Source organism: Rhinolophus hipposideros (assembly GCF_964194185.1).
Source record: "Rhinolophus hipposideros genome assembly, chromosome: 13".
NCBI lineage: Eukaryota > Metazoa > Chordata > Mammalia > Chiroptera > Rhinolophidae > Rhinolophus > Rhinolophus hipposideros.
In genome coordinates, this window is record NC_138059.1 from 25,687,158 (window position 1) to 25,696,816 (window position 9,659).

The window sequence follows — 9,659 nt, forward strand, 5'->3', positions numbered from 1 at the left end:
CACCCCTCCCTAATTATGTATTCATATATGTACATATATATGTATGTATCTTTTGAATATTCAAATATTTGTATATATTTTAATTATAGTTGACAGTTTAGTTTAGTGACATATTAGTTTCAGGTGTAAAACAGTGATTCAACATGTATACGAGGTATGACAAGTTCACAGACCTGCCACCTTGCGCTTACCTTGGCAGCACTGTACAAACAGCTCGGTAAGGTTTCATAACCTTTGTATATCAGTGTCTCACAGCTGTGTTCGTGTCGACCTGTGGCGGTGTCTTGCTGAGTGGTCATTATTGTTGCATGTTTTTGTGTGCCGTTGCGAGAATGTCTGAGCTTGAATTGGAGCAACGAACAAACATTAAATTTCTTGTTAAACTTGGCAAGAGTGTAAGTGAAATCAGGGGCATGTTAGTCTAAGTTTATGGGGATAATGGCATGAAGAAAACAGAAGTGTGCAAACGGATCAAACATTTTTCTGAGGGGAGAGAATGCGTCACTGATGAAGAGAGGTCAGGGCAGCCAGTAACAAAAAGAATTGACAGAAACATTGCAAAAATTTGCCATGTTGTGCGTCAAAATTGTTGGCTGACTATGAAAAGCATAGCAGATCAAGTAAATATTGATAGAGAAACAGGAAAATCTTAACTGAAACTCTTGACATGAAAAAGGTGTGTGTAAAAATGGTCCCAAAAGGAGCTCTTGCATCATGACAATGCACCAGCTCACAAGGCACTGTCTGTGAGGGAGTTTTTAGCCAATAAACAAATAACTGTCCTGGAATACCCTCCCTACTCACCTGATCTGGACTCCAAGGACCCAATGACTTCCTTCTTTACCTGAAGATAAAGGAAATATTGAAAGGAAGACATTTTGATGATATTGAGGACATCAAGTGTAGTATGACGACAGCTCTGGTGGTCATTCCAGTAAAAGGGTTCCAAAATTGCTTTAAAGGACACTGGCATCAGTACATAACTTCCCAAGGGGGGTATTTCAAAGGCAATCGTAGTGATATTCAGCAGTGAGGTATGTAGCACTTTTTCTAGGATGAATTTGTGAACTTAATTGTCAGACCTCATATACCTTATAAAGTGATCCCACAATAAGTCTAGTCATTGTACATAGTTATTTTTACTATACAACATTGTAATAACATTATGATGTTATCGACTCTGTTCCCTATGCAGTTAAATACCCATGAGTTATTTTATAACTGGAAGTTTGTACTTTTTAATCCCCTTTTCCACCCCTCTCCTTTTCCCTTCATTCTGGCAACCATCAATTTGTTTTCTGTATCTATGAGTTTCTGTTTTGTATGTTCATTTGTTTTTTATATTTCACATATAAGTCAAATCACACAGGATTTGTCTTTCTCTGTCTGACTTAACGTAGTACTCTCTAGGTCCAACCATATTGTCACAAATGGCAAGATTTCATTCTTTTTTATGGCTGATTAATAGTCCATTGTGTGTATTTACCATATCTTCTTTATCCATTCATCTATTCATGGACACCGAGGTTGCTTCCATATCTTGGATATTGTAAACAATACTGCGATGAACATAGGAGTGCATATGTTCTTTTGTGTTTTTGTTTTCATTCTCTTTGGATAAATAACCAGAAGTGGAATTGCTAGGTTATGGTAGTTCTATTTTTAAATTTTTCAGGGACCTTCATACTGTTTTCCATAGCATCTGTACTCATTTACAGTCCCACCAACAGTGCACAAGAGTTTCCTTTTCTCCATATCCTCACCAACATTTGTTATTAGTTGTCTTTTTGATAATAGCCATTTGGACAGTTGTGAGATAACATCTCATTGTCATTCGGATTTGCATTTTCCTGACGATTAGTGATGTTGAGCATCTTTTTATGTGTCTGTTGGCCATCTGTATGTCTTTTTTTGGAAAAATGTCTATTCAGGTCCTCTGCCTTTTTTTAGTTAGATTGTTACATTAAACAGGATCCCCTCTGCCTTCCTAAGAGTGTTGACGTAACTTATATGAATTACTTATAAGGATTAGGCATATATTCTCTCGAGAGCTAAGAGTTCTAAATCAAACGCAACATTGCTATCCATGTTTCTTCCTGGTAGTAGCTGAATCTGGGACATTTACAGATAAAATTTAACTTATTTACCATCGATATATGATACTGTACAGAATGAGTAGTAATAGATTATATCCAAAGGCTTTTGCAATTCTAAAATTCTAGTATTGTAATTGTTGAAATGAAAGACAAAATTAAATCATTACAGGTATGTAACAATGTGCTTATACTTAGACTACCATCCTTTCTTAATCTCAGAAAGGATTATCACCAAAAAAATGAGTTTTCTCATAAAATGAATTTGGGAGTGTTCCCTCCTATTCAGATTTTTTTTTTGTTTAAGAATTTGCGAAAGAATAATTTAATCCTTTAAATGTTGGTAGAATTCATCTGTGAAATGATCTGTTCCTGGACTTCTCTTTGTTGAAAGACTTTTTTTTTTTTTTTAGAAGTCAATTATAATTTATTACTGCGAGGAAAACACTCTTAGTTGCAACACCTCTTACTAGAAAGTTGTTAAATATTCTAGATACAACACATAAAGATTTATGAGGTATAATTTCACAAGTAGAAAAGTATTTTGGTGAAAACTCCTTTTTTGTAGGTAAAATAAGAAATCACAAGAATAACTATATAGACTTTTGATTACTGATTCAAATATCCTCACTCTTGATCTGTTCAGATTTTCTATTTCTTCATGATTCATTCTTGGTAGGTTGTATGTTTCTATGAATTTACTCATTTTTTCTCAGTTATCCAATTTGTCAGCATATAATTTAGTCATAATAGTCTTATATTTATCAGTTGTAATGTCTTATATTTATCAGTTGTAATGTCTCCTCTTTCATTTTTAATTTTATTTATCAGTCCTCTCTTTTTTCTTAGTCTAGCTAAAGATTAGTCACTTTTGTTAGTCTTTAAAAAAAACAGTTCTTAACTTCATTGATTTCATTATTGTTTTTCTGGTCTCTATTTTATTTACTTCTACTCTGATCTTTGTTATTTTCTTCCTTTTGCTAACTTTGAGTTTAGTTTGTTCTGCTTTTTCTGCCCCCTTATAGTACAAAGTTAGCTTATTTGAAACCTTTATTATATATATATATATATATATATATATATATATATATATATATATATAATATATTATAATATTACATATTATAAACATATATATATATATATATATATATATATATATATATATATATATATATATATATTTATAATCTCACACATACACACACACGGATATATACTTTCCTCTAAAAACTGTTTTTGCAGAATACCATAGGTTTTGATGTATTGTATTTCCATTTTCATTTGTTTTAAGATTTTTTTTTTTTAATTTCCTTTTGATTTCTTCTTTGAACAATTGGTTGCTCAGGAATGTATTGATTAGATTCCACATTCATAAAATTTCCAGCATTCTTCACATTGATATCTAGTTTAGTACCATTGTGGTTGGGAAAGACACTTGGTATGATTTCAGTCTTCTTAAATTTGCTAAGACTTATTTTGTGGCCTATTGTGTGGTCTTCCTGGAAAATGTTCCATGTACATGTGAGAAGCATGGAGAAGAATGTGTATTCTGCTTTTGTTGGGTAGCATGTTCTATAAATGTCAGTTAGATCAATTTGATCAAGAGTATGGTTCATGACCAATGTTTCCTTGTTGATTTGCCATCTGGATGTTCTCTCCATTGCTTGAAATGGGGTATTGAAGTCACCTACCGTTACTGTATTGTTGTCTATTTTTCCCTTCAGATCCATTAGTATTTGCGTAATATATTTAGGTGTTCCAATGTTGGGTATGCGTGCATTTACGATTGTTATATCTACGTAATGAGTTGACCCCTTTATCATGATATAATGAAATTCTTTGTCTCTTATCACTGTTTTTAGTTTAAAGGCAAATAGTTTGTCTGATAGAAGTATAGCTATCCCAAATCTCTTAGGTTTCCATTTTCATGGAATATCGTTTTCCATCCCTTCATTTGGATTCTATGTGTGTTCTTAAAACTGGAGGTGGACTTTTGTAGGCAGCATATAGTTGTACCTTTTTCTTTTATTCATCCACCCACTGTATGGATGCACTCAATGCCTTTTTGTTGGTGAATTCAGTCCATTTAAATTTAGAGTAATTACTGATATATAAAAACTTACTAACACGATCTAATTGTTTTCTGTTTTGTAATTCTATTATTCCTGTTTCCTCTCTTTTTGCCTACCTTTGTGAATTGATGATTTTCTGTGGTGATATGCTCTGTCTCCTTTCTCCTTATTGTTTACTAATTGATAGGTTTTTGCTTTGTGGTTACCATAAAGCTTACATAAAATACTACATAGATGAAACTGTCCAGTATAAGCTGATAGCTGCTTAAGTTCTATCACATACAAAAGTTCTAACCTTTTATCTTCCCTTTTATGTATTTGATGTCACAATTTACCTCTTGATATTGTGTATTCATTAACTTATAGTAACTATAACTCTTTTAAATACCCTTTTCCTTTATCCTTCATACTATAGTTAAGTGGTTAACACACGACCTTACTGCAACATTAGAGTTTTCTTTCCTTTTTTTTTAATTAAAGTTTATTGGGGTGACAATTGTTAGTAAAGTTACATAGATTTCAGGTGTACAATTCTGTATTACATCATCTATAAATTCCATTGTGTGTTCACCACCCAGAGTCAGCTCTCCTTCCATCACCATATATTTGATCTCCTTTACCCTCATCTACCACTCCCTCCCCCCTTACCCTCTGGTTACCACTAAACTAATGTCTGTGTCTATGAGTTTTTGTTTCTCATTTGTTTGAATGTTCTTTTGTTGTTTTGGATTTATATACGACATATCAGTGAAATCATAGGGTTCTCTGCTTTTTCTGTCTGACTTATTTTGCTTAGCATTATAATCTCAAGATCCATCCATGTTGTCACAAATGGTCCTATTTCATCTTTTCTTACCACCGAATAGTATTCCGTTGTGTATATATACTACAACTTCTTTATCCATTCATCTATTGAAGGACATTTTGGTTGTTTCCATGTCTTGGCCACCGTAAACAAAGCTGCAATGAACATTGCAACATACGTGTCTTTATGGACAAATGTTTTCAGATTTTTTGGGTAGATACCCAGGAGAGGGATTGCTGGGTCATACAGTAATTCTATTCATAATTTTTTGAGGAACCTCCACACTGCCCTCCATAACAGCTGCACCAGTCTGTATTCCCACCAACAGTGTATGAGGGTTCCATTTTCTCCACAGCCACTCCAACACTTGTTACTATTTGTCTTGTTGATGATAGCCATTCTAACTGGGGTGAGGTGATATCTCATTGTGGTTTTTCTTTGCCTTTCTCTGATGGTTAGTGATGAGTATTTTTTCATATGTCTATTTGCCATTTGTATGTCCTCTTTGGAGAAATGTCTTCATGTCATCTACCCATTTTTTAATTGGGTTGTTTGTTTTTTTGTTGTTGAGTTGCATGAGTTCCTTGTATATTTTGGATATTAGACCCTTATCGGAGGAACTGTTTGCAAAAATCTTCTCTCATTCACTTGGTTGCCTCTTTATTTTGTCGATGGTTTCTTTTGCTGTGCAGAAACTTTTAAGTTTCATATAGTCCCATTTGTTTATTTTAACTTTTACTTCCCTTGCCTTTGGAGTCAAATTCATAAAATGCTCTTTGAACCCAAGCTCCATAAGTTTAGTACTTATGTTTTCTTCTATGCAATTTATTTTTTCAGGACTTATGCTTAAGTCTTTGATCCATTTTGAATTAATTTTGGTACATGGTGACAGATAGCAGTCCAGTTTCATTTTTTTGAACGTGGCTTTCCAATTCTCCCAGCACCTTTTATTGAAGAGGCTGTCTTTTCTCCATTGTATGTTTTTTGCTTCTTTGTCAAAAATTATCTGTCCATATTTATGTGGTTTTATGTCTGAGTTCTAAATTCTATTCCATTGGTCTACGTGTCTGTTTTTCTGCCAGTACCATGCTGTTTTGATTATTGTTGCCCTGCAATACAAGCTAAAGTCAGGGAGTGTGATGCCTTCAGCATTATTCTTTTTTCTAAGATTGCTTTGGCTATTCGGGGTCTTTTGTTGTTCCAAACAAATCTGATGATTTTTTATTCTATTTCTTTAAAAAATGCCATTGGGATTTTGATGGGGATTGCATGGAATCTGTATATTGATTTGGGTAATATGGCCTTTTTAGGTATGTTGACTCTTCCAATCCATGAACATGCAATGTCTTTCCATTTCTTTGTGTCTTCTTCAATTTCTTTTAAAAATCTCTTGTAGTTTTCAGCATATAGGTCTTTCACATCCTTGAAAGGAAGTGTATTCCTAGGTATTTTATTCTTTTTGCTGCAATTGCAAAAGGAATTATTATTTTTTATTTCTCTTTCTGAGATTTCATTGTTAATATGTAGGAAGGCAAATGGACTTTTGTACGTTGATTTTGTAGCCAGCAATTTTACTGTATTCGTTGATTGTTTCTAATAGCTTTTTGGTAGAGGCTTTAGGGTTTCCTATATATAGCATCATGTCATCTGCAAAGAGTGACAATTTAACTTCTTCATTCGCAATTTGGATGCCTTTTATTTCTTTCTCTTGTCTGATTGCTCAGGCGAGGACTTCCAACACTATGTAGAAAAGCAGAGGTGATAGGGGACAGCCCTGTTGTGTTCCTGAATGTAGAGCAAAGCGCTTCAGTTTTTCACCATTAATTATGAGATTAGCTGAGGGTTTGTCATATATGGCCTTTATTATGTTAAGGTATTTTCCTTTGATACCTATTTTATTAAGTGTTTTAATCATAAATGGATGTTGTATCATGTCAAATGCTTTTTCTGCATCAATTGATATAATCATATAATTTTTATCCTTTGTTTATGTGATGTATCACATTGATGGATTTGTGGTTTTTCCTGCTTTCTTTTTGCAGTTGATATCCAGTTTCAAAGCCTTGTGATCAGAGAATATGCTTGGTATGATTTCAATCTTCTTAAATTTGCTGAGGTTAGTTTTATGTCCCAACATATGGTCTATCGTTGAGAATGTTTCATGTATACTACAAATAAATGTATAGTCTGATGTTTTAGGATGAAGTGCTCTATAAATGCAATTATGTCCATTTTATCTAATGTGTCATTTAGGGCTGATATTTCATTATTTATTTTCTGTTTCGATGATCTATCCATAGCTGTCAATGATGTATTTATGTCCCCTAGTATAATTGTGTTCTGGTCAATTTCTCCCTTTAGTTCTGTTAGTAGTTGCTTGGTATATTTCTGTGCTCCCTGATTGGGGCATAAATATTGATGACTGGTATGTCTTCTTGTTGTATTGTCCCCTTTACCATTATGAAATGTCCGTCTTTGTCTCTTGTTACCTTTTTCACACTGAAGTCTGTTTCATCTGATATCAGTATAGCTACACCTGATTTTCTCTGGACACCATTTGCTTGGAGTGTCAATTTCCACCCTTTTACTTTGAGTCTATGCTGGTCCTTGTAGGTGAGATGCGTCTCTTCGAGGTAACATATGGTTGGGTTTAGTTTTTTGATCCAATCTGCTACTCTGTACCTTTTTATTCGTGAATTCAGTCCATTTATATTTAGGATGATTATTGATATGTGAGGATTTCCTATCATTCTATATTTAGTTTTCTGGTAAGACTGTATCTCCATTGTTTCTTTGCCTTTTTGTTGTTGTCTATTATTTCTGTGTGGTGGTATTCTATGATGTTACCCTTTGTTCTTTTATATATTTTATATATTTTATATATTTCAGTTCTGGATTTTTTTTAAGTGGTTACCATTAAGTTTATCTAAAAGAAGTTTGATATTTAGAGTATTCCATTTTCTTCAGCATGCCTACTTTCTCCATTCCCATATTCCGGTTCAGGCCTTTACTCTCCCCCTTTTTACATTTTGGTTACCACAAATTGTCCCTGTTGATGGTGGTTGAAGAGCCTCCTTTAGTATTTTTTGTAGTGCAGGTTGTTCATTGGAAAATTCCCTCAGCTTTTGTATGTCTGGAAAAGTCTTTATTCCTCCTTCATATCTAAATAATATCTTTGCTGGGTCTATTATTCTTGGCTCATAATTTCTCTTTCAACATTTTGAATATTTGGTTCTATTCCCTCCTGGCTCGTAGAGTTTCTGCTGAGAAATTTGATGATAATCTAATGAGCTTTCCTTTGTAGGTCACCATCTTCTTTTCCCTGGCTGCTTTGAGGATTCTTTTTTTGTCATTGATTTTTGACACCTTCAATAGTGCCTTGGAGAAGGCCTGTTGGGGTTGAGGTAATTAGGTGTTCTATTTGCTTCTTGGATTCTAGGATCCATTTCTTTCCACAACTTTGGGAAGTTCTCATTGACTATTTGAATATACACTCTGTTCCCTTCTCTCTTTCTTCTCCTTCTGGTACGCCCATTATTCTTATATTGCTTTTTCTGATGGAGTCAGAAAGTTATTGTAGAGTTCTTTCATTTCTTTTAAGTCTCAAGTCTTTTTCTTCTTCCATCCATGTTACTTCCAGGTTTCTATCTTCGATGTCACTGATTCTTTTCTCCATCTGGTCAACTCTACTACCTAAGCTGGCTATTTCATTTTTAATTTCTCTATTGAGTTCTTAATCTCCAGAAATTCTATTTGGTTCTTTTTTAAAATTTCAATCTCTTTGGTAAAATGTTCGTGTTGTTCTTTGATTGTGTTTCTGAGTTCATTAAACTGCCTTTCTGTGTTTTCTTGCATCTCGTTGAGTTTTTTCAGAACTGCAATCTTGAATTCTGTCATTTAAGTCATAAATTTCCATATCTTTAAGTTCATTCTCTGGAGACTTTTCACTTTCTTTCTGAGTTGTCTTGTTGCCTTGGCTATTCATGGCAATTAATGATTTATTATTTCTCTTCCTAGACATCTACAGGGTGGGTTCTGCAACAGGTTGATAGAAAGAGGTCATTCTTTTGTTTTCCAGTACGTGTTTATAGAATGTTTAATTTTCTCTCTGACTGCAGCCTTTTTTTCTCTCTCACACTGTAGTGTTATGTTTCCTCTGCACTATTCTAGCTTCTCACACAATGTGGGGGATTCCCTGGAAGGCGGGCTTCCTCTGTTAACATTTCACCTGCATCATAGGGCACTGTGTCCCTGTGGGGATGTGGAGATCTTCTGAAGTTCCAAAGCTCTTCCTGCACCAGATTTCAGAGCCCGTGTGTTTCAGCAGTTCTGTTTACTCCTGCAGGGATCCTCCCAGATAGGTGGGAACAGGGGTGAGGTGGGTTGTGAGAATTGGCCCAGAGCAATGCTGGTGACCACCACCACAGCCAGTTTTGCTTTCACAGCTCCCTCCCCTTTGCCGGAACTAGTTAGGCTGTGAATCTGTGTCTGTGAACCACAGTTCTCAGATCTGACACTGCTACTGTTCCACTTCTAGCACTGGGCAGGTGGGGTAGGGCGAGCTCTGGGAGGGTTGGTAGGGGGTGGCTAGTCTCAATGCCTAAGGCTTCCATTCTCTGTGGCTGTGAGGGCTTAAACTGCTGTTTTCAGCCTTCTTCCCTCAGTCTTTGCTCTGAGACTGAGTCA